Source organism: Notamacropus eugenii, chromosome X (genome assembly GCF_028372415.1).
Source record: "Notamacropus eugenii isolate mMacEug1 chromosome X, mMacEug1.pri_v2, whole genome shotgun sequence".
Taxonomy (NCBI): domain Eukaryota; kingdom Metazoa; phylum Chordata; class Mammalia; order Diprotodontia; family Macropodidae; genus Notamacropus; species Notamacropus eugenii.
Window position 1 is genome coordinate 57,736,956 of NC_092879.1, and position 26,869 is coordinate 57,763,824.

A 26,869-nucleotide genomic window follows, 5' to 3' on the forward strand; every position below is an offset into this window, starting at 1 on the left:
TAAGATAGATTTTCATACCAAATTGAGTGTGCATGTTATTCCCTCCTTAAGCCAAATGTGAAGAGAGTAAGTTTCACTTTTTCCCTCTCACCTCCCCCCTTTCCTCCTCCATTGAAAAAGCTTTTTCTTGCCTCTTTTATAAGAGATAATTTGCCCCATTCCATTTCTCCCTTTCTCCTCCCATTATATTCCCCTCTCATCCCTTAACTTTATTTCTTTAGATAACATCCCTTCTTATTCAACTCACCCTGTGCTGTCTATCTCTCTCTCTGTGTGTGTGTGTGTGTGTGTGTGTGTGTGTGTATAATCCCTCCAACTACCCAAATGCTGAGAAAAGTCTCAAGAGTCACAAATATTATCTTTCCATGTAGGAATGTAAACAGTTCAACTTTAGAAAGTCCCTCATGACTTCTCTTTCCTGTTTTCATGCTTCTCTTGATTCTTGTGTTTGAAAGTCAAATTTTCTACTCAGTTCTGGTCTTTTCATCAAGAATGCTTGCAAGTCTCTATTTCATTGAATGACCATTTTTCCCCCTGAAGTATTACACTCAGTTTTGCTGGGTAGGTGATTCTTGGTTTTAATCCTAGTTCCTTTGACTTCTGGAATATCATATTCCAAGCCCTTCAATCCTTTAATGTAGAAGCTGCTAGGTCTTGTGTTATCCTGATTATATTTCCACAGTACTCAAATTATTTCTTTCTGGCTGCTTGCAATATTTTCTCCTTGACCTGGGAACTCTGGAATTTGGCTACAATATTCCTAAGAGTTTCTCTTTTTGGATCTCTTTCAGGAGGTGATCAGTGAATTCTTTCAACATTTATTTTGCCCTCTGGTTCTAAAATATCAGGGCAGGTTTCCTTGATAATTTCATAAAAGATGATGTCTAGACTCTTTTTTTGATCATGGCTTTCAGGTTAAATTGTCTCTCCTGGATCTATTTTCCAGGTCAGTTGTTTTTCCAATGAGAGATTTCACATTGTCTTCCATTTTTTCGTTCTTTTGGTTTTGTTTTATGATTTCTTGGTTTCTCATAAAGTCATTAGCTTCCATCTGCTCCATTCTAATTTTTAAAGAACTATTTTCTCAGTGAGCTTTTGAACCTCTTTTTCCATTTGGCTAATTCTGCTTTTTAAAGCATTTTTCTCCTCGTTGACTTTTTGGACCTCATTTGTCAATTGAGTTAGCCTATTTTTAAAGGTGTTATTTTCTTCATCATTTTTTGGGTCTCCTTTAGCAAGCTGTTGACTTGTTTTTCATGATTTTCTTGCATTGCTCTCATTTCTCTTCCCAATTTTTCCTCTACCTCTCTTGCTTGATTTTCAAAATCCTTTTTGAGCTCTTCCATGGCCTGAGACCATTGGATATTTATTTTGGAGGTTTTAAATGCAGAAGCCTTGATTTCCTCTGATGTTATGCTTTGTTCTTCATCATCCAAAAGGATGGAAGAAAATACCTGTTCACCAGGAAAGTAACCTTCTATAGTCTTATTTTTTCCCTTTTTTGGGCATTTGCCCAGCCAGTTATTTGACTTTTGAGTCCTTTGTCAAGGGACCTGTAAATTCTCAGTTCCTCCAAGGTGGCACAATCAAGGGAGAGGAGTTTACTCCTCTCCTGACCTGTGCACTGGTCTGGGAGCAATCAAAAACTTTTCTGCCCAGAATCTGTGAGTAGAATTCCTTTTCCACAACTGTCTCCAACTCCATCCCCAGTGGTCCTCCTCACCCGAGGGCCAGGCTCAGGGCTGAGATTCAGATCAGAGGCTCAATGCCCCCAGGGGCTTTAGGTGGAGGGCTCCAAAAATGGACGCTGCAGCTACAGTGGCTGCTGCTGGCAGAGCCAGACCATGTTCCCTTGTCACCCAGATGAAATTGCTTTCTCACTGACCTTTGAAGTTGTCTTTGGTGTTTGTGGGTTGAACAATGTGGGAACTGCTGCTGTCAGTGGCTCCTGGAAGCCTGTTCCAGGTCCTGGCCCTGCTGTGCTGCACAGCCCATGCTGGGGTTCACTCTGCTCTGTACCCAGCACAATATACCTTTCCTGTTGGCCTTCCAGGCCACCTTAGGCTTGAAATCTCTTTCTGTCGTTTTGTGGCTTCTACTGCTCTAGAAATTTGTTTAGAGTCATTTTAAACAGGTATTTTATGGGCTATGTGGGGGAGCTTCTACAGGTCTGTCTTTCTACTCCACCATCTTGGCTCTGCACCCCTCATAATTTCTTAAAGCATAATAGTATTCCATACAACAACTTGTTCAGCCATTCCCCAATTGATGGACATCCCCTCAATTTCCAGTTCTTTGCCCCCACAAAAAGAACTGCTACAATTATTTTTGTACACATAGGTCGTTTTCCTTTTAGTTTTTTTTAAATCTCTTTGGGATACAGACCTTATACTGATATTTCAAACAATAACATGTCCATATTTTAAAAAACAGTCACACAATTTAATCATTAGGAAGAGAAAGATGGACAATCAGTTCATGATTACTTGCTAAAGAAACTTCTCAGGTTGTCAATAGTCAAGTTAGGAAAATCACTTTTGCAGCTATTGGACAGTGGGCTGGAGTGGGGGAAGGCTAGAAGCAGGGAGCCTAATTAGGAGAGGACAGCACTAGTCCAATTGAGAGAGTGATAAAGATTTGAATTAGGGTACTATTGTCATTGTTTGTTCTTCATTCTTAAAGAGGACTATGACATCAGGAAGGTGATGCCATGACTCACAAATGAATTGGATTTAAATGAGGGAAGGCTATATAAAGTCACTGGCCTCACTTTCTCCTCTGGAATCATCTGGGTCCAGTGGCCAGATATAGATCAGGACAACTGGAGATGGCCCCCACTAGGGTAGTAGCTATGTCAGTAGGATCTATATGAAAGATGTTATGAAGAAAGGCATGACAAGAAATAGAGAACTAATTGGCTATGTGAGGTGAATGAGGAAGATCAATTGAGGATGACACCAAGACTGCAAAACCTGGGTGACTGGAAGGACTAATAGGGTAGTTATAAAAAGGGGTAGGTTTGGAGGAGTTCTATTTTGGACAGGTTGAGTTCAAGATGCCTGCTAGACAACCATGGACAACCAGTTCAAAATGACCAATAGGCATTGATGTGGAGCTGGAACTCAGGAGAGAAACCAGAACTGGATAAAATCAATCTTGGAATCATTTGTATGAAAATAATGACAAAAGCTTTCTTTATTTTACAATGTATCACACTGAATGAGTAAATGAATGAAAAAACACATGTTGTGTATGTTTCAATCACTGTGATCGGTGCTGGCCCCTGCCTTCAAAAAGTTTACGTTCCATTGGAGAAGACAACACACAAAAGTGGGGGGGGGGGGCAGGGAGAGATGCTTTGGGCTGGAAAGTTACAGAGACATTGGGGAATACATTGACACAACTTCTCCAAGAACAGAAGCAGAGTCAATTTAGTTCCAGATTGGGGAAGGGAGGGGTGAGCAAAGTGAATCTTGGTTGGGACTTTGCTGAGGAGTGGTCTTATGGGGGATTGCTGTATGTGGGATCTGGGAGTGGCAGCTGCCGATCAGAAAGTGGTATGGAGAGAGAAAACTGAATTTAGTGCATGCACACTCCTTGGCTCAAAACTTCTGGGAAGCAGCTAAAACAGTAGCAGCCTCACCAAATATATTATAAATTAGAATTTTGCTTATAAAATTTTGATGTCAAGAATACATTGTTATGTGTGGTCTTTCTTCAAAGACCAGAAGATCTCAGAATCACAGCTCTAGAATTGAAAGAGAATAATAACAACAGCTGAATGAATACATAAAATGCATTTCTTAAGCACTTATTAAGTGCTAAGTACTGTGCTAAACACCGGGGAATACAGAAAGGAAAACAAGGCAGTCCTTGCTCTAAGGGCAATCTAAAGTCTAGTAAAGGGAGACAACATTTACAAGAGGGTGATGGCCAAAGAAGGGTGTTTTGGCTTGAGCAGTCACAGGAATAGTTAAGTGGGATCATAGAGTAGTTAATTGATAGAGTCCTTTCCAGAAGCAGTGTGGTTATACTGATATGATTAAGGGTACTGCAGCAAAGTGAATGGCAAGGAGATGGCTGGGGTGGACAATTAGACAGCATGTGTCACATGAGCTGCAGTCTGGCTATATGTAGTTAGCCGTGTGTATCTACAATGGCTGACATACCAATCAATTCAGAGGCCAGTAGTTCTAAACTGAATGGTTAAGTCAACCAGGGCACCAAAGCAGATCTGGTGGTTGTAACGCAGGAGTTCAGGTCCAGGCAGTTTCATGCTGGATTCAGCCAAACCAAGGAAAGATAGTGGAGCAACAGACCAGGGATTCATACCAGTTTATTACTCTGAGTGGAGGCCAGCAAAGAGAAGTGAGGAAAGTCACCCACACCCTTTAACCAGTGCCCACTTGAGTTATAGGATGGCAAACAAAGAAGGCATTTTGCCAGAGTAGCTTCATAAGTTTAGTAATATCTTGTCAACTCAACATAGTGCATGTGCATTACATGTTTATGACTTTAAGCACAAACATTTATATTTTGCAAGGTTATATAATAATGTACAAGTGTAGTAACACTGTTGTTCAGGCCAGGAGCCTGGGAAAAGTTATCTGGAAAAGAATAACAAAAAATCCACCTTACACACGCTAAAATTCACCTTACATACAGTGGTTCATAGAGATGTTTATTTGAGGGGGAGGGAACTTCTAGGTCCTCAAGTGTGGCCCTTTGACTTCTAAGTTTGAATTCGGTCAAAGGGTCACACTTGAGGAACTAGAGGGCCCCATGTGGTCTCAGGTTCCACAGCCTAACTTTAAGGTTTTACAAAGTACTTTATCTATAGTGCCCACTTTCACCCTCACCACTGCAAGCACTTTATAAAAGTTTAGGCAAACTTTATAGATAAAGAAAGTGAGGTCCAGAGGGGTGAAGTGATTTTCCAACGGTCATATGATAATGTGTAAGGTAATGTGTAATGGAAATAACAAGTGTCAGAGATGGAGGGATTCAAAAGGCCTATGTTGGGGCCAGTGAGCTTTTCTTTCTAGTGGGCTAAGTTCTATGAGGGCAGAGACTTTGTGTTGTTTAAACTTTGCCCTCCCCTGACCCTGGCACATAGAGATGCTTAACAAATTTTTACTCAGTTGACCTGGATTCCACACTAAGCACCTGTAAAGACTTAGGTGAGACATTCTGGGCTTAGACTCAGAGGGCAGAACTAGGAATCATGGAGTGGAAGTTACAGAGAGGCAGATTTCAACTCAATTTAAGGAAAACCTTCCTAACAACGACAAGGGCACCAAAGTGACTGCCTTGGGAGGTAGTGGTGGGTTTCCCTTCTCTGGAGGGTCTCAAGCACAGTATGGAGAGCTCATGTTGGAGGTGTTATACAAAGGATTCTTCATCATATCCAGATCTTCTGGGGTCCCTTCTAAATTTGAGAAGTGTCTCTGAATCTGCTGTTCTTTCTGTCTAGGCCATTGCCTCCTAGACTCAGGCTTGGGGCATAATGATTCAAAAGTAATGAAGTCCTTACCTACAACCAGCATGGTCAGTCTGTAGTTTAATGACACACTGAAGCTCCCCCCACTCCAATACTGAATTATGTTGCCTAGTCTTAGGATCGGGTCTTGGGAGGAGTTACTGGGCAAGTTACTGTCTGCCTCAGCTTCCTCAATTGTAAAATGGGGAGAATAAGATCTTCTACCTTCTAATGTGGTTGTGAGAATAAAATCACATCATGATTAGAAAGTGCTTAACAGAGTGCCTGGCACATAATAGGCACTATATAAAAATTAGCTATGGTTATTATTATTAAATATCACAATAACTTCCCAATGATCCTCCATTATTCCATGGTTTTGTCTTTTAGACCAGATCTGTGTTTAGAGGACTTGGGATAAGGAAATTCCTTCTCCTGATGCAGACTGGCACCTGCTCTTAAAGAACTGCTTGGAATTCTGTGAAGTTGTTACTTGATTGGAGTTACATTGTATATGACAGAGATGGGAAATGAACCCAGGTAATCCTGACTCTGAGACCAGCTGTCTATCTACTATGGCAACAAAGTTAAGAAAAGCCAAGTGTGACACATCAGCCATACTTGATAAGGAATCCCTCTTATACCTATCCTCTGCCACCTCCCTGCTGAGAGAAGGAAAGATATGTTTCACTGATAGTCCTCTAGAATCAATCTGTCAGTCAGTCACCAAATATTATTAACTGCCCGCTATGTACCTGGCACTGTCTTAGGTCCTGAGGATACAAAAACAAAAATGAAACAGATTGTGCCCTCAAGGAGGCCAATTCATTTGGGAGAGGTGCCATGTACACATGGAAGTATGGACATGAACACAAGGCAATTTTTGTTGTAAAGAAATCTTAGCAATGTCCAAAGGGCTACAAAAATGTGCACAGCCTTTGACCCAGCAATATCGCTTCTAGGACTGTATCTCCAAGAGATCACAAAAATGGAAAGGGGTCCCACACCTACAAGACCATTTATAGCAGCACTCTTTGTAGTTGCCAAAAACTGGAAATCAAGGGGATGCCCATCCATTGGGGAATGGCTGAATAAATTATGGTGTGTGAATGTAATGGAGTACTATTGGGCCGTAAGAAGTGATGAACAGGAAGACTTCAGAGGGGCCTGGAAAGCCTTACATGTACTGATGAGTGAAAGGAGCAAGAGAACTTGATACATAGTAGCAACCACAGTGTATGAGGAATTTGTCTGGTAGACTTAGTCCTTCACAGCAAAGCAAGGACCTGGAAAATTCCCGATGGATTCTTGAGACAAAATAACATCCACATCCAGAGAAAGAACTATGGAAGTGGATCACAGAATGAAGCAGACCATTTCCTCTTGTGTTCTGTTTTCACGGTTTCTCCCATTCATTTTAATTCTTCTATGTAACATGAGGAAGGTAAAAATGTATCTAATAAGAACATATGTGTAGAACCTATATAAGACTGCACGCCATCTTGGGGAGGGAGTGGAAAAAAAAATCTAAGATATATGGAAGTGATTGTAGAACACTGAAAACAAATAAAATAACTTTTAAAAAAATCCTAGAAGTTCGGGGATCGGGAAAAGCAAGAAGATGTTGCTTGAACTGAATTTTGAAGGAAAATAAGGATTTGCGGAGATAGAGGTGAGACGACTGGCTAAGTTACTAGGGAAAGGTCACAAGAAACACGCGCGTGCAACTACGCACGCGCACTGCCATGCTGACTTTCACGCCCTAACTCCCCTGACGTCCCTTACGTCCTGGATCGCTTTAATAGGATAGCGGCCATTTTGCATTGCTGCAAGCTGAGATATCTGTTGTCCTGATTCGTGGCTGTAACCAGGGTGAGTAAAGACTCTCGAGACCCTCACCCGCCCTGCAGTCGGTGCCCAGCCCCTTCCCTGTTGCCGCTGTCGCCTCAGCTGCATCCTCAGCCATCATGCCGTTGTGGCCACTTCGCGTTGCTGTAGTGTGCTCGAGTAACCAGAACCGGAGCATGGAGGCTCACTCTATCCTCCGCAAACGGGGATTCAGCGTCAGATCTTTTGGGACAGGGAATCTCGTGAGACTCCCTGGGCCAACACCAGACCGGCCGAATGTCTATGATTTCAAGACAACGTATGATCAGATATACAACGATCTTGTTAGGAAAGACAAGGAACTTTATACGCACAATGGGATTTTGCACATGCTGGGCAGAAATAAGAGAATTAAGCCTCAACCAGAAAGATTCCAGAATTGCAAAGATTCGTTTGACCTCATCCTTACCTGTGAAGAGAAAGTTTACAACCGGGTGGTGGAATGTTTGAATTCCAGAGAGCAAAAGACCTACCAACCCGTTCATGTGATCAACGTGGACATTATAGACAACCAGGAGGAGGCCCTCCTAGGGGCCTTTCTCATTTGTGAAATCTGCCAGTGTATACAACGCACAGAAGACATGGAGAACATCTCCAGGCTGTTAAAGGAATTTGAGAAGAAACGCAGCAAGGTGTTCCTTCACACAGTCTGCTTTTACTGACCTCCGTCAAAGGAAGCAGGTACTTCAAGTTTTCTGACTATTCCCTCCCCTCCCTAAAAACCATCTTCAAATCTCCCCTTTGTTAATGTTTTTTTTTTTTTCACTTCATGTTGTTTGTTTTGACTTTCAGGTGTTTCGCCAGAAGGAGGCAGTGTTACCCAAAGAAACTGAACATATGAAACGAGGAGAGAGCTGCATGAGCACCATATGAAGACAAGTTTGTTTCCTATCCTACTTTTTCTTATTATGTGGGATATTAATTATAAGGAAAATTTTTCCTCTTATTAAATTTATGTGGTATTTCTCCAACTTAGTCATTGCTTTGCTTTTGTATTTTTCTTTACTGTAATGGGCTAGAGTATCCAAAGACCTGAAAGAAACAGTGGAGTGTATATTACTAGGTGGGAACTTGGAATTACCCTCTGACTTCAGAACAGAAAGGGTTAATTGCCCCCTTGTTCTGAAGCCAGATCCAGTCACATTGCACTATGGGGAGCCTAGATTCTGAATCATTTCTGAAAAAGGAAACTTTTTCAGTAAGTAGGAGAAGAGCAGCAGAGCTACCATTCTGACTGGCCATGGTCAGCCACATAGTCATCTCCAGCAACCCCTAGCCCTCCTCACAATGTCCACTTCTTCACCCAGAAACCTTGCTGATCTTTCTGTTGGACAAATCTGGTTTTAGTGCACTAGAAAGTTCAGCACAAACTCTGAGCTAACTTTATTATGGTTTCCTTTGGTTTCATTTTATATTACTCAAAAAAGCAACCCAGAAGGGTTTTTTGTTTTATGACTCTGGGAGAATCTTCCATGCAAGAGGAGTCACCTTAGATTCAGAAGGTTGGGTGCCCATAGCACAAAAAGCTTCCTCATCACCTTGAAGAGCTCCTTAGAGTTCCAGGTCTCTAGATCAGTGGACAGGCACAGATGGGCAGCTCTGATTTACTTCATTCTGCCTGAGATAGGTTGATAGCTCTGTGAATAAAGAAGGGAATGTTATGGGACAGATGTCCAAGAGATAGAATCAACAAGATTTTATGCCTGATTAGATATGAGGGGTGAAGGACAATGAAGAGCTACAAGGCCCAGATCAAAACCAATCACTGTATCAACCAGAGTTGTAAATATCACTTTCCTTATCTTATTGTGCTCATAGTTATGACCTGTACTTTTTCAAAGTCCAGCTCCAATGCCACCTTTTCTAAGAAGCCTTCCCTCATCCTTCCTCCACAGTACTGACCTCTCCTCACCTAAACTCAGAGCCCTTTGTTTAAGGCAATACCTTATTTTCCTGCTTAAATGAAAAAGTAGCTAACATGTTGTGCTTTCAAGTTTATACAGCACTTTGCACACATTATCTCATGCAATCTTCTTTCACAGAAACTTTGTGAGACAGTAGCGCATGTATTATTATCTGTCCCAATTTGACAAAGGAGAGAAGTGAAACTGACGTAGCTAATAAGTATTCCAACCTAGGCTTTAGTGGGAGAGACGCTGGAGAACAAAGAGAAGGTGAAGGAACTGAGCTGAAGAAAGGAAAGTTGTGAGGGAGATCTGCAGAGTTTGGGGAATTATGAAAAATACTAGAGATTGGATTTGGGGAAGAGGAATGTGGAAAGGCTTGAGGTGATGGAGAAGGAATCAAGTAGAAGGACTTGAGGAAAAGAAGGACTAGAAGGAGGACTTGAGGAAGAGGAGTAGAAAGAGGAGCAGGACTCTAGGCAAAGAATGAAGTTGGTAAGAGAAGGTAAGTAACATTAAGTGTTGGGCAAGAAACTAAAGACGTTAGGGAAATAGGCAGTATTTTCATTGCTAGTGTCAAAGGTGAGGGCTCAGCAAAAAGGGTAGATTTATGAAATGAACAGCTGGATGAAATGTATTAAGGAATGGGATATTGATTTCTGAACACAGCTTGAAACACATTAAAGGAATGAAAGTCTCCTGGTCAAAGATGAAGTGCACCTAACAAAGGCAGACAAGAATACATTTATATTTTTTTTGTGCGGTAGCAAAAAAAACTGAAAACAAAGTGTGTGTTCACTAATTGGGAAATAGCTGAATAAAGCTCTGTCTTGGGCCATTTTCCTTTTTTCTTTACACTATTTTCTTGATCTCATCAGCTCTCACGTGTTCAATTATCTTCTACATTAACATGACACCTAAATCTACATATCCATCACTCACCTCTTTTATGAGCACCAGCCTCACATCACCTGCTGCCTCCTGGAAATCTCCACCTTAATGTTCCAAAGGCATGTCAAACTTAACATGTCCGCGATAGAACTCATTATCTCCTCTACTTCCCACCCCTTACTCAATCATGTCCAACTTTCTGTGACCCCCTATGAGGTTTCCTTGGCAAAAGATACTGGAGTGGTTTGCCATTTCCTTCTCTGGCTCATTTTGCAGATGAGGAACTGGGGCAGAGGTGAAGTGACTTGCCCAAGGTCACACAGCGAGTGAGTGTCTGAGGCCAGATTTGAACTTAGGTCTTCCTGACTCCAGGCCCAATGGCAAAATCATGTTTTTAAATGTGCAAAATAAAATAGAAAAAATTACAAAGAAACTAATTGTATTAAAGTACAGTTATTAATTTTTTTAAAAGTTCACAGATTCCAGGTTAAGGACCCCTAATCTATAGGGATCCCTCTACCTTCTATTTGGATTTTGCATAATGCCTAACTTACACTAAGTAATTTGGAGTGTTTGCTGTAAAAACACATTGCCTTCATTTAAAAACCTTGCTTAAAAATTGCTCTTTCAATTTTCTGATGAACTTAATTTTGTAACAGAGTTATTTCAGAAAAGAACACTGATGCTAAAAGTGTGTTTGTGTGTGTGCGTGCATGTGTCTGTGTTGTTAAGGGCATACTTGAGGTAAATCAGGAAATGAAAGTAATCTGGAGATGAAAGGAGAAGGCATTAGCAATAGGGGGACTAGGAAAGGCTTCCTGCAGAGATTTGAAATGAGTCTTGAAGGATGCCAGGTAAATTAAGAGACAGAAGTAAGGGGGCAGAGCATTGCTAGCATGAGAAGACAGCCAGTGCAAAGGCATGGAGGTGAGAGATTGAAGGGATGTTCAAGGGAATTCAAGGAGGCCACAGTTCCTGGATCATAGAGTTTGTGGAGGAGGGGAAGTTAAAAGGAGGCTGGAAAGGTAAGAAGGAGCCTAGTTATAAAGGACTTTACAAATCAAAAGGAGGATTTTCTATTTGTATATTCATATTCATGTTTAGCACTACTCTGTAGCAAAGCAATCATATTGCTCCTCCCTAATTGATTTCCTATCAGTCTCATCATAGCTGCTGCTCCATGCCACCCACCCTTTCCTCCCACCCTTTTGACTGAAGACTTTGCCTCACACTTAAATACTAAGATCATTTGCAGAATGTTTCCTCAAATACTATCCTCTTCATCATCTCCCTCTTTACCTCTTTCTCCCCTACCTGGAATATTTTTCCTGCTCTCCTCCATCTCTTAGAACTTCTGGCTTCCTCTAGGACCCAGCACAAGTGCCCCCTCACCCTGGACTAGGAGTAGGAAACTTGGGGCCAAAGGATTTGTTCTGTGAAATTCGGATTCAGTCAAAGGGCTGCACTTGAGGACCTACAGGGCCACATGTGGCCTAGAGGCTGCAGGTTCCCCACCCCTGCCCTGGATGTTTATTCCTGGCCCTCTCACCCAGAACATTAACTCCACACCTGTGGCCCATTCCTCTGATTGGTCAATCCTTTTCCAAACCTACATTTTAAGGAAAGTGCCCAGGCCAAGCATGTCTTCATTCCTTTCTGGACTCTGCTCTTAGCTCTCTGGACTTCAAAGAGCCTTCTTCTTCCTCTCACCTTCTCCAATTTTATTTTGTTTTCCGGATCTTTTTAGATAGAATTTAGATAGAAAAAGACCTGAGCCAAGTCATCATCCAACTGGTAGTTGTTTCTATTTAATATTCAGCAGACTACTCCAAGTTTTTTTTGTTTCAGTGAACCTGACGTTTTCGTAGCCATGGTAGCAGAATTAGTGCACTTAGACCCCCCCCCCCCTACTGTATATCATCCCAGCTTACAGTCCCCAACTGTTATAGTATGGACAAAGGGTTTTGTCTTTGATTTTGAAGGGGTGATGATAATGTGGAGGAAAGAGTGGTAGAGAAGAAGGAACAGGAGAACTGGTTGTTGACAAGTGATGAAAACCTCAAGGGAAGTGACAGTTCCATTGGTTAAAAGAAAAAAGAAGAAAGCCTGACATGTACCCTAGATTTTGAGAGCAGATTTCAAAAGGTTAAGAGAAAGAATAGGTAAGATCCAATAAACTAAAATTCTATAGAGAAAAGTAACCCAGGAGAGAGGGGAAACTCTCAAGAATTAAATCCTGAACTTACAGAGAAACGATTTAGATGAGGGGGAAATATGGAAGCTGTTCAAAGAGACCAATGTAACTCCCTAGAGAATTCATCAAACCAACTTAGATTTTAAAGACATATAATGAGAGCAAGGGCAGCAAGCGGAGGATCAATACGAAAGTTTGGTGTGGTCCCATAAGAACAAAATCAGGGGCACTAAAGCTCAGAATGAAAAAAAGATCTTGGGGAAAGATAAGGACAACAAAAGTGAGATTTGTTAAAACTGAATTGAAGGAAAGGAGATCAAAGAAGGGACAGAACAATTTCCTAGGATAGATGGAAAACCTTGATAGACAACAGAGAGAATGCAGACCTAGTTAACTTTTATTTTGTTTCTACTTTCTCTGCCAGAGAAAACAATCTTTGTATTGGAAAAGACAGAATAAACATGGCCAAAGGAATTTGAAACCCAAGGCATGTGGGTGTATTGTAAATGTAGACTTTGTATAGATTCTGGGGGTCTTTATCCCAACTCCCAGTTGTACTGACAATGTGGGTGCATCATTCATACATTTTTCCCCTCAGGGTTCTAGGAGTATCCCTGAGGGGGTTCAGGGTTCCTAAAGCTATCAGCTTGAGCAATCATTCTAGTGTGTTCTCCTCAACATAAATCACCAGTTATAATTAGTGCCTCTCATATCATATTAACATACTAAGAAGAGAAATTACAGAGCATTTCCATACCCATGAGCAACATCTCCCCTAGACCACCTTGGTCCCTAGGGGAAATGAGGTCAAAGTTAAAGCAGCTATTATAAAACATCCATCCCACCAAGGTTACTCCCAAATATGGCGTAACCAGTGAACAGAATCATTCTTTTAGGGATTGTTTCTAGAGACTGCCTTGGTGCACCAGAATCAGCCGCCAGCAAACTTTGGTATAGGCTCCAATCACTAGACTTCCAGTGACTCATTCTCCCAAACTTTCAAAGCTCACAAGACCACTGCTGTCTCAAATACTATTTCATACAAACACTGGGAAGGCTAGACTCAACAAAGAAAAAAGTACTAACCGGGCCATGAGTGTATGGGCTACACAGAGCAAGAAGCCAGGCAAAAAACAAGTCTTTATGAAACACCTACTATGTGTAAGGCTCCATGTAAGTGCTTTTACAAATGTTTATCTTGTTTGATCCTCACAACAACCCTGGGAGTTTGGTGCTATTATGACCACCACTTTACAGTTGAGGAAACTGAGGCAAAGAGAGGCAAAGTGACTTGCCTAGGGTCACCCAGCCAGTGACTGGGTGGATTTGACCTCAGGACCTCCTGACTCCAAATCCAGAGTTCTATCCCTGTCATTACTTACTTCCAGGAGCAGGCTCACCAAATACACATGCTCCCACGAGCCTTCACTAACCTGTCAGTCTCCCATTACAGGGTCAAGGTTCAAAAGAATAGTCTCTGAAGTCCCTTCTACCTCTGAGATGCTGAGTTCTGTCTTGTGATGCCAGTCTAGTCCTCTTTCTACTCTAACACAATTAACTAAGTTCACTGTGTAGAAAACAACCCCAGTTTGGGGCCAGGAAAAGACTGAATGAGCCGAGGAAAGCTTTGACTGCGATTTCCTACAACTAAATTAAAGGTGTATCAAACTAACTTTTAATTCTACAGATGTGGATGTCTCTCAGACCAGCAGATGAGTCACTGTGTGGGAGAGCAGAAGATTCTAGAAAAAGCTCTGCTGCCGCACTCATCAAACCATATCTCTGCCAACTGTGAACCCTTCCTCTGGGCTTTCTTAGTGCCTGCTCTACCCAAGGATACAGCAATTATATCTAACTACCAAAGTCCTGGGGAAAAAAAGAGACAAAATATGCTCTTTAAAAAATGGGACACTTGTCCTCCATTACTGCATACACCTCTTTGGGCTGTAAAAACACAGCACAATTGCACTCTTTCTCCCTGCTACGTATGCATCTCTTCTCTTTTCCTCTAATTGCCAAGTAAAATATTACAGAAGTAAACAAACGGCTGAATGAGACTCTGAGAAGCCGCTCTCATCCTAACCAGTGTTCCCTTTAATTGTTTCAGGTTGTAAGCAGAAAGTCACATTTCCTCAGCAATTCCCCCTTAGGGGGAAAATGGAGCCTCCAAAGGGGAGGCTGGAATGGAGGCAAAGAACACCAAGATTTGTTCTGTTTTCCCTCAACTGTCCTTTGATAAACAGAAACTGAGCTCAAAGGGATTGCTGTCCAGCCCACACACACAGCTTAGTGGGAAGGTTACTATCCGGCTGTGTGATGAAAGTCAATACTGCCTCATGTGCCCTTATCACCTCTTCCTTGGACTACCGTGATAGCCTACTAATTAGTCTCCCTGCTTTTCGTCTTCTTTCTCTGATCTACCCTCCACGCAGGTGCCAAGCTGATAGTCCTAAAAGACAAATCTGACCATGCCACTGCCTTACTCAAAAATGTGTGGCTCTCAGCATAGCATTTAGGGCCCTCCACAACCTGCCTCTTGTATACCTTTCCAGACTTACTGAACATGATTTCCCTTCACAAATTCTTTGGACTGGCCAAACTGGCCTAATGGCTGTTCCTCAAACTTGTCATTCCATCCCTCATGTCTTGTACCTTTGCCCATGGCTCCCCTGTGTCTGTAATGAGCTCCTTCCTGTTGGTCTCAGAATCCTTCGATTCCTTCCAGGCTGAGCTCAGGTGCTGTGAGAAACCTTTCCTGATTATCCCTAGTTTATAGTATTCTACCCCTGCCAAATGATCTTATATTTCCTTACCTATTTACGCATTATGTCCCACAATAGCATGCAAACTCCTGGATGCTAGGCAGTGCTTCATTTTTTTTTGTCCTTTTCTCCCCCGTGCCTAACTCAGTGTCTGGTACAAAATAAGGAGCTTTCTTAAGGGCATTGTGCTAAGTACCGGGCTAAAGATACAGAGGTGAAAAGATATAATCCTTGCCCTCAAAGTGCTTAAATGCTATTGGTTAGGGGTGGTGGTGGAAGGGGGATGTATTTTCTGTGTTATTAATAGACTCCTGTAAGTCCTTTGCATTTTTTATGGAAGAGAATAAAGACTGTCCTGTACCCAATATATGTAAAGTTATCTTGAGTGCTTGTATGGGATCTTTAAAGTCCTTTACCCTTACCTGTGGAGATCTTGACACAAATTATACTCTAAAAGAGGCAGCTGCTGGCAAAGTGAGTAGAGCCCTCGGCCTGCAGTCAGGAAGACCTGAGTTCAAATCTGGCCTCTAATACTTACTAGCTGTGTGACCCTGGGCAAAACCCTTCTCCTCTGTTTGCCTCTGTTTCTTCAACTGTAAAATGGTGATCGTAATTGCACCTATCTCTCAGGGTTGTTGTGCAGCTCAAATGAGATCACAGTTGTTTAAAAAAAAGGTACTTAGTATAGTACATGGTAGGCACTATCTAAACGTTTATTCCCTTCCCCCTAGTCAACTCTGGGTGAGGGTATAATGAGCCAAAGAGAATTGTCATCCTGGTTCAGCCCTTAAAATGGACCTTGATCTGTATAAAGCCAGAGCTTGGGACTCTGGGCCACAAGTTGAAGACATCCTGTTTTTACAGATATGGAAGTCCAGTATGCATCCAGATAGTTCATTCCATAAGATCATAGAATCATAAATCTCAGGCTAAAAGAGAGCTTGAAGTTCTTTTAGGTAAGTCCCTCATTTGACAGATGAGGACACTGAGGCCCTCTGAAAGGAAATTGACTTGCCCAAGGTCACATAGGGAGGAAGTAGAAGAGCTGGGGTTGGAACTCACGGCCTGTCTTCGGGTTCAGTAGTACAAATCCCTCACTCTTTCTACTAAACCACAGTGCAGTGTAGCACTTCTGTTCTTCTCTCCATAGAACCTCACCCAAAGACTCTCTTATCATCTTTCTACCCTTGCATATCTGGATTTCCTTGAATAACTCTCTCTTCTTAATATGCAATATGTAATGAACCCACTTTATTGATTTGATTCTTTCTGAATGAGGCACGTCCCTTCAGAACTATATTCCTGCCAGGAGTACCATCCCATCAAGTGTCAATGACACCTAACGCAGACAAAATTAGCTCCTTGTGTTAGGATCTTCAGGGTACTGAAGTGTATTATAAGGCATACTTTTTGCTTTTGCACATAGACATGTGAGGCTATGCATTTCATTGATGGATCTTTTCTTGGATACCATCTTTTGTGACTTGACAGTCCTTTGCTCTAGCTCCTCCTCTCCAGGATATCAAGTTGGGCAGTTCTATGCAGTTCTGTATTGTGATGCCAATCCAGCCCTCTTTACTTTCATTCCCCTTTTCAATTTTAAGCACACTTGATCTGATTCATAGGACGACAAGAAAAAACACATCTTTGCCATTTCTCAAGAGGTGTATGTACCTTTCCCTGGCTGAGAGCCCATCATGCCTATATTTTTAAGCCATGGTCTAGAAATCAATTTTCTTAGCCAGCTGTTCACTTCTCAAATCTGTCTTTCTCTTTTTAATCCTCTATTTTCAGTCAGAAGCAGGGATGAAAACACCACCTGTGACCCTCAGATCTCTCGCTTTTTTGCCCAAGATTTCCTAATCCTTAGTCATGTTTTCTACATTCCCTTTGGTGATATCGTTGCATGAATCACAAGAAATGAATAGTAGTCAACAGGTTGGGGACAAGTCTTGAGAGAGTTTCTGCCGTATCCAAAATACATGCATTGGCAAAAGAGCAGGCCTCTTGACTATTTATGTTGGGTCGACTCTGCCTCAGTAACCCTCAGGAGGAAGTCACCAAGAACCACCTCTGCTCTTCTGCTTTCCACCTCGTGCCTTGAACACAAGAAGCTGCTCCCTCTTGAAAAAGTCCAGCCTATCTCGCCCCCGCACCCTCCCATGGAAAATTCATTCTTCTTTGTATTTGCCGTTCCTTCTTTTTCCCTTCCTTCTCTGTGTCATGCTCTTTAACCCTCCAACCTTCTGGTACATTCCTTACATTATCCCTTACATTTTTTTCATCCTTATTTCCTTTTTTAAATACTTCTCCCCACCACTGAGAAATACTTCATCCTTCCCAATCACTTGGAAAGTAGATTCTCTCTCCTAGGACAGAGATCACCTTGCAATCTGCATACACAGGGCCTTGCACACAGAAGATGCTCAATTCATGTTTAGTGAATGAGTTAATGGATGCTTTCTTCCTCCTGGTTCTGACCCTTACACAAGTCAAAGCCTGCGGTGGGAAAGGTCATTGGCTTAGAGTCTTCCATGAATTGGAATGAACAATCTCCTTGGTCAGAGGAGATGGCGGCGGGGGGGAGGGGGGGGACAAAGAAGGCAACACTGTGGTCAGAAGGTTCTTACCCAGGGAGGGGCCAGAAGGATCAGAATGGTCATACAAAAGTCACAGTCAGTGTTGGTGACCTGAGGAGCAGGAAGGAGAGGATAGTTATGTATGGATCAAGACAGCGTTGAAGGAGCTGTGCATGCTAATCACTAATAGGGAAAGGCTCAGAAGGTGCTGCAAGTAGCTTGTGCCACATCATTGTCACTGCCTGACCCTCTGTGCCTAAGACCTCAGGCAGCTTATAGCACAGGCCAACTCACAAGATTTTCTCCAGGAATACACACAGCTAAGGGGAGTCCGCAGTTAGAGATACCCAGGTAACTGAGTTTCTAGCCTCTATAGGTTGATCACCATAAGTTCTTTGCCTGGCACATAGTAGGTGTTTATGAAGTGTTTACTGACTTTCTTTTGCTTTCCATCCTTCTACCACAATCAGCTTTTCAGTCAGTTTAAGGACTGCCAGCCCCAAGACCTTGGACTGTGTTGTTTTTATCTGTCACTTACAGGCAACCTCATGGTGAGAGAGTAGCTGATGTCTTGGTAAGGACAGCAGCTGCTACCTTCCTGCCCCCTGTAGCTCAGCTACCTTGAATCTCTGATTGTGATGGGGAGTGAAGAGGCATGATTCAGTGGCCAGGCTGAATAGCTTGATATTGGATAATAGTGAGTGTCTGTGTTCCATACACTTCCTACAATTTACAGTACCATTTCCTAAGGGCACCTGCCTGTTTTTTATGCCCAACTGTGTGACGTTTGCTCTGCCTCTTCTAATAGAAAACAGCTCCCTATCTTCCTGTTTCACTGGCAGAATTCTTCTTTAAAGAAATGGTTTTTTTCCCTAAGCATTGGCAATCTGTAATCAGAATCAATGGCAGAAGTTTCCTGCTATTTTATATAGTTTAATATTCATTCTGTGCATGCACACCAGTACTCCCATGATCAAAGACCAAAGTCGCAGGTCCAGCTTCTCAACAGCCATAACTCCCTTTGCCCCATGATGATTTGAATGCCCTCCCCCTGCCTGAGAGGACTGAGAGTAACATGGACAGCAGCTATCCTGGGAAGAGGGTCCTGATCTGTTATTGATGAGTGGTTTCGAACAAGTCCCTTCCCTCTCTAGGTCTCAGTTTCCTCTTCTGTAAAATAAGGAGACTGGATTTGACAAGCTCAAAGATCCTTTCCATCTCTGACCTTCTACAAGTCTCTGTCTTGGAATATCTCTGAATAAACTGGACATGTTCCATCTGGCAAAGAATATATCTGGTTTGGGTTTGCTCAGCACTTGGCATATTGGCGCTACTCAACTAATGCCAATTAGCATTATTCAGAAATAAAAGCATCAGAAACTCTCTCTGCCTCATCTTTAAGTGATTTTCTTTCTAACCAGAAATATTTGCACACAATTTCTCAGCTCTACCCCTTCTTTCTATTTCCACAAAGCTAATGCAGACTTGAGACATCATGCCTGAACTATTGGCAATGGCTTTTCAGTGGCCTCTCTACTTCCCAAACATTTTCCAAGCAAATGGAAGGGAGTGTAAATAGAACAAGAGGTAATGTGGGACACTGAGTCTCCTTTGTTCAATCATCCTGCTCCTGCCAAAATAATGAGGAGATCCGCCAAAATTCTGTTTCTGGTCCTCTTTCCTATACTCTCTTCCTTTGTAATCTATCAGCATCCGTGGGTTCAGTCAGTCAGGCCTACTATGCATTGGGTACTGGTAAACACTAGAGATACAAAGAAAGTCAGTAGCGGTTCCCGTGCTTGAGGAGCTCATGGTCTAATGAGGGAGGCTACACACTAACAATTGTACAAACAAGATAGAGACAGAAGAGAGAAGGCATTAACATTAAGGGGGATCAGGAAAGGCTTCCTTGAGAAGGTGGGTTTTAGCTGGGACTTGAGGGAAACCAGAGAAGTGAGTTCCCTACCAGAGGCAGCAAGGTGGCCCAGTGACCCACTGGGTCTGAAGTCAGGAAGACCTGAGTTCAAGTCCAGTCCCAGAAGCTAGCTGTGTGATCCTTGGCAAGTCCTTCAATCTCTGCTTCGGTTTACTCATCTTTAAAATGGGGGTAATAATAGTACTTATATCCCAAGGTGGTTGTTGTGAGGATCATATGAGATGATATTTGTAAAGTGCTCAGCATAGCTCCTGGAACAGGGTAGGTGCTTAATAAATGCTTGTTTCCTTCCTTCCATTCCTAGAGGGCTTCAAATAGGGATTGGATGCCCACTTTTCACGGCAGCTGTAGAGGGCATTCCACTTCAGGTATAGGATAGACTAGATGGCTTTTGGAGCTCCTTCCATGTTTCTATGCAGTGCACTGTAGTAGGTAGTGAGTGACAGTTAAATAAGAACACCCTTATGGTAGCTCTAGCCTAGTAGGGGAGATAAGGCATGGGTACATGTGAATGTGATAAAAAATGATGCAGACACAAAAGTATACAAAGTACAGTACACAGTGCCATAAGGAGAAATTCTAGCCCCTGATTGTCCCAAAGGTGATTGGGAAGTGGGGTGAGGTGGGCAATGATCATCCCACCATGCAGCATGGGGCCTGTCCTCTAGAAAGTTAGGCCCTCCATCTTGGGGGTGTTGGGGGGGGGGTAGACCAAAGATCTGTGGCAACAGGACCTTGAAAGGAGGGTCTTAAGGCTGGTAAGCAGTAGCATGGGCCTGCATAGAATTGTGAAGCAAAGAACTGGGACAGTGATCATTGTGGAATGGAAGCTCCCTCACCCCCTTCTCCCCCACCATGTCAACAGCTGGAGCAAAATCTTGTTTGCCTCAAACTAAGTCTGGTAATGTGCTATGAAACCTGATTATGGAGATGGTTTTTAGCTGGGGCATGGGGAGTGAGGGAAGGCTTTTAGTCTTCTTAATAAATCCCAGTTTTCTTTGGCATGAATAGCACTTTACAGGCGCTGTAACCCAACTCCCATGTGGTGTGTTGTTCAGCCTGTATGATGACAATACCTGAAATACAATCTCAATCTTAGAGCAGGAATTATGCAGTTTAATAACACGAAGTAAAGACAGCAGATTCAGAATTGGTATTTCCAAGGGAGTTGTTTCCCTGACAATTTTCTCCAGACACATATGGTTGGATCAACTGTGTATAAGCTAAAAAAAAAACCCCACACCTTCATTGTCGTCTCCAAATGCTTTCTTTCTTAGTCGTCAAACATACTATAGAATAAAACATTGTGATAATTGCTGGTTAATATAATAAAAGACTGGAACCTTTCCCCATGACAGAAAAAATGAGGGAAAATAATGGAATGGTGTCTTGGAATCTTTCTAACTCCAAAATAGCAAATGAGAGAGGGGTTCATTTATTCACTGAGGTTTCCTGCCAGAGTCACTCCTACACAGCAATTAGTGGGGGAGATGAACATTTAAGAGTTAGCTATACCTAGTTGGGAGGGGGATCCACTTTGACAATGGGAAGGGTTAATTACTTCAACCTCAACCTCAGTTACCACTGTTTTTTAGCTTGGAAAGGTTAATTTGAGAAACAGATAAATCTTAAAAGACTCCAAGACAGTCATATATACATTTCTATTAAATATGAACTAGTTAAACAGATGTAGTTCTTCAGAATTTTTACTTATTAATGAGTATGGGGCAGTAAAAAGGATGTTGGACTGGGAATCAGAAGACCCTGGTTTGATTACTACTAGCTCTGGCCACTTACTATCATGTGTGACCTTCAGCAAGTCTGCTTTGGGGCATCAGTTTTGTCCTTTACACAATGGAAGTGTTAGACTAAATGACCTGTATGGGGCTTTCCACTTCTAAATCTATGATCCTATGACCACCAATAGAGGGTATGTCACTGATTAGCCAAGGGTAGTGTGATTCAGAACTTCACTCTGTTCCTTCCCCCAACACACACACTGACCCATACCCATACTGTAAATATGTGCTATTGGTTACAAGAGGGAACAGGCAAAAAAGTAAGGATAGCTTAATGAGGCCATGGTCTCTCCAAAAAGCAAATTCTCTGGAGAGAATGTGTCATATACACACCATTCTAGTTCTAAGGTTGTCTGAAGTTAGTAGAGCCCTAGGGGGTTAATGGACAATTAATCACAGTGGGGTTGCTGTCGGCTTTCCTATATTGTTCTAAGCTATAGTTTAGACTTTGGACTCCTGCTGCTATCTCTCCCTCCTTCTGGTTTGGTCATAGCTCAAACCTACATTTCTGCTTTCAGTGATTTGCACTCTTCACGGATCTGTGGTTTTGCTCAGTGTAACCTTTCTGTCAACATCATCACAAACCCTCTATGACTTAGGAGATGGTCTTTAAGAATTGTTGTGGCTAAAATATTAACTACTCAGAAACCCACTGGTGATAAAATTATTACTAACACATCCAATGGCCTGGAAAAGTCAATGTTAGAGACAGGACTTGATCATGCTTCCTTTCGATCATCATCATCATCATCATCACCATCATCTTCATCATCATCATTGTTATCATTTTCATCACAGACATCCCTAGTCATCTCATTCTTCTCTTTTTCAATGGAGTTCAGGTAAGAAAATGGTCTTAGGGCAAGTCACTATCCTGCTATTATATTATGCTCTTAGGTGGGCTATTGCACAGGTGGGTAAAACTAGCTGGCTTTTTTTTTATAACTGAATAAAAGTATTGTTCATTTGAAGACTCTTTGAAATCATCTTTAGGAGGAGTAGCAAATAAGTTGATGGGTGGGGATATGTACCCCATCCTATTCTGATGTGACTTTGGTTTGTTCTGATTAGTGGTGGTGGTCCCTTATTCTCAAAGAGGACCGATGACTCTAGGCATGATATTTGGTAAGGCTTCCTGCTTCCATGTAGCTTAGAGATTATGAATATTTGGCACGGTGGGATCTACTAAAAACATTGTTTTTAATTTTTATGGCTCAAAGTTATGTCCAAGCTATTGTAGGCAGCAGTTCTGAATGTGGTAATGGTCTTATTCCAATGCAGTGTATTTGTTAAATTCTTGAGGATATGCTGAGGTCTCCATTTACACAGTATATGTCTTGTATGCACATAGGTATTTGCATGTTATTTCCTTCATTAAAATACATCCTTCTCACGGAGCAGGGATTGTGTTTTTGCCTGTCTCTGTAATCCCAGTGCTTCTTAAATGCTTGTTGCCTGGCTGGCCAATTTGTTTTCTGTTCATTTATGAGACAGTGAGCTGCTGATGTTTAAATCTAGCCACCAGGTGGTGTCTTACTACATATTTGGTAGGTGCTGAATTTGTAGCCTGGAGTGATGTGGTACAGAGTTCCTACTCTTTCCTTTCATAATTTGCATTGATCAATATGTTCAGATTCCTTAAGTATAACTTGTCTGTAATTTTTGGTGGCAATGACCTGGTCCTGAAAGGCTATCATAAATACTTTGTTTCTCTAGACAAATCTGCATGATTTGGCCATTTGTTCCAAGCTTCCTTGTTGACATATTGTTGGTTAAATTCATTTGGATGTGGCCCATGGAAGTCATTTTTATTCTACTCTGGGAGCTTGGTCATTTCATAGTCTCTATCTGTAGGTGCACTACTCTTGGTCACATTTAACATAAACTTACTATATGTTCATCTCCAGCAGATTGCCCCCTTTGTCATCCTCACTCTCTCACTTATCTTCAGTCTCTCCCTGTCTACTGGCCACTTCCCTACTGCCTACAAACATGCCCATGTCTCCTCCATCCTCAAAGTACCCTGACTTGATCCTTCTATTTCCACTATCGTCCCATATCTCTCTTCATTTTTATGGCTAAGCACCTTGAGAAGATCCATCTATAATCAAAGCCTCTACTTCCTTTCCTCTTCCTCTCTTCAATCTGGCTTCTGACCTTACCATTCAACAAAAACTACTATCTCCAATGTTACTAATCTCTTAATGGCCAAATCCAATGGCCCTTTTTCAATTCCCATCCTGTTTGACCTCTCTGAAGCCTTTGGTTCTATTGAACAACCTCTTCTCCTTGGTACCTTCTTCTCTCTAGGTTTCCATGAAGCCATCCTCTCCCAGTTCTCCTCCAACATATCCCACTGTCCCTTCTCAGTCTTCTTTGCTGGATCTTCATCCAGGTCATGTTCATTAATGCTAAGAGTCTCATAAGACTCTGTCTTGGACCCTCTTCTCTTCTCCCTCTATACTATTTCACATGGTGATGATTCTCAAATCTCCTTACACAGTTTTAACCTCTTTCATAACCTCCTAACTAACATCTTCAATTGCTTATTGGAGATCTCCAATTGGATGTCCTACAGACAACTTAAACTACAAAAAACTGTACCTCTTAAACCAGGGGTGGGGAACCTGTGGTCTTGAGGCATGTGACCTCAAGGATTCAGTTAAAAGGCTACACTAAAGGATCTAGAAGGCCACATGTGGCCTCAAAGCCACAGGTTCCCCACCCCAGCTGTACAAAAATGAACCAGTTCTATTTCTCCCCTAGTTCTCCCCTCTCCTAACTTCCCTATTACTGTCAAGGGTACCAATTGCCCCAGCCATCCAAGTTCACAATCCTACCTTCTCAAGTGTTCACTCTCTCTCAGCCTACACATCCAATCTGTAATCAAATTCTGCCAACTCTACCTCAACAGCATCTCTCATGTATGCATGCCTTCTTCTCTTCTCTGACATGGACACCACCCTGATGCAGGCCCTCATCACTTCACACCTGGACTGTTTCTTTCTCTCCTCTTTTTTGGACTGTTTCAATAGTCCATTGATTGCTCTTCCTGCTTAATGTCTCTTCATACTTTATTTCATCTTCCACCCAGTTGTCAAAGTAATGTTTATAAAGCACAAGTTTGACCATGTCATTCCCCTATTCAATAAATTCCAGTGACTCGCTGTTACCTCTAGGAGCAAACATAAAACCCTCTGTTTGGCATTCAAAGCCCTTCCAGTCTTCTTACACCTTACTCCCCCCATCCCCAAATACTCTGTGATCCAGTGACACTGGCTTCCTTGCAGTTCTTCAAACAAGATACTCCATTTCCTGACTGGTCATTTTCACCAACTGTCCTCCACTGCTGGAATGCCCTTCTTCATCTCTACCTCCTGGCTTTCCTGGCTTCCTTCAAGGCCCAGTTAAAATCCTCCTTCTACAAAGAACCTTTCCTCATCCCCTTCCCTCTGTTGATTATTCCAGTTTATAGCTTGTGTTTGTTTGCATGTTGTCTTCCATAGACTGTAAGTGGATTGAGGACAGGGCCTGTCTTTTGCCTTCTATTGTATCCCCAGTGCTTAGCACAGTGCCTGGTGCATAGTAGGTGCTTAATAAATATTTATTGACTGACTACCTATTATCAGGCTTCACTATTACTCAGTGAGGTGATATCTGTTTTATTCCAAAATTTTTTCTGCAAGTTTTTACCCTCTTAAGCATGTCCTTAGAGACTATTAATCTTCTTCCTTCTTTTTGATGGGGGAATATTAACCTTCCCTAACTTCCTTAGGGTAATGGGCCTCATGCTTCATTAATAGTGGGGGGGGGGTGTTGCTCAGATACTTTCCAAATCAGTTTTGGTTCGTTCTACAAATATGAAAGTACATATTACGCCTGCTGTTGCAAAGTGTTAATTGCTTTGAATGTGTTCTTCTCATTGACACTTGAATCCAAGATGCCACTGAGTCTCTTAAAATACATAGTCACAGCTTTCTTCTTGATATCTTTATGCTCAATGCCTTCTCTGGAGGAGATCACAGTTATGTGTAAGTATCACTTTCCTTTTTTGGTTCAATTTCACTTCTACATTCAAGATCACACTTCTATATCCCCTTTGGATACATTAGAAAGTTTATACTTATGGGGCCAAAATGACAATTTGATATCATTGGACAAAGAATCCATGAGATGGAGAGGTTGTTTAATGCGTTTTCTGGTGAATCCATATAACTTGAAGTCATCCATGAACATAAAGTGATTAATATGATGTTTTGGTAAAGTACAACTCCTTTGACTTGAAAACCATACTCAATTCTATTTAGCAGAGATGATGATGGTTTAAAGCTAAGAAGAACCTAAGGGGCTTCAACTGTTTTCTTGAAAGATGCCATAATATATCAATGATTCCTGACATTATTGTATCAGTGTTATATTTTAAATAGAAAACAATTTGCCATGTGGACATCAAGTATTCTAATGTTCTTACTATACTCATGTCTATTTTATGTGGTTACAGCACATGAATAGGCCATGAGTGTGGAGCTAAGTCAAAGACTTAAAAGACTTTATTTTTGATAACCAATAAAGGCAGAATAAATGCTATACTACTTTATGACAGCTTGTTCAATAATCACCAGATTGAAAATAAGATGCTCTTTATGTCATGTGCTTATAGATTTTTTTAAAAAAGTGATCTAAACTGTGAATGCTTTGTACAAAGTACAGAAACACATAATTGGCTTGTATTTGGAGGTGGTCGCTGGTGATGCTTTCAGTTAAGAGAGGGAGAACAAAGAATACAAGTCATTCCCCAATTGATAAATGATCAAAGGATATGAACAGGCAGTTTTCAGAGGAAGAAATTAAAGCTATCTATAGTCATATGAAAAAATGCTCTAAATCACTATTGATTAGAGAGATACAAATCAAAACAACTCTGAGATACCACATCACATCTGTTAGATTGGCTAACATGACAAAACAGGAAGAGGACAAATGTTGGAGAAGATGTGGCAGAGTTGGAACACTAATTCATTGTTGGTGGAGCTGTGAGCTGATTCAACCATTCTGGAGAGCCATTTGGAACTATGCTCAATGACTACAAAAATGTGCATACCCTTTGACCCAGCAATGTCGCTTCTAGGACTGTATCCACAAGAGATCATAAAAATGGAAAAGGGTCCCACATGTACAAAAATAATTATAGCAGCTCTCTTTGTGGTGGTCAAAAACTGGAAATCAAGGGGATGCCCATCTGTTGGGGAATGGCTGAATAAATTATGATATATTGTGCTATAAGAAATGATGAACAGGAAGACTTCAGAGAGGCCTGGAAAGACTTATATGAACTGATGCTGAGTGAAAGGAGCAGAACCAGGAGAACTTTGTACACAGTAACAACCGCAGTGTGCGAGGACTTTTTCTGGTAGACTTAGAACTTCATTGCAATGCAA

The 26,869-nt window shown here is 41.8% G+C and overlaps 1 pseudogene; it reads left to right on the forward strand.

Annotated features, from left to right (window-relative positions):
* Positions 1-7,258: 7,258 nt before the first annotated feature.
* On the forward strand, positions 7,259-8,341 carry LOC140516113 (RNA polymerase II subunit A C-terminal domain phosphatase SSU72 pseudogene; annotated as a pseudogene).
* Positions 8,342-26,869: the final 18,528 nt, after the last annotated feature.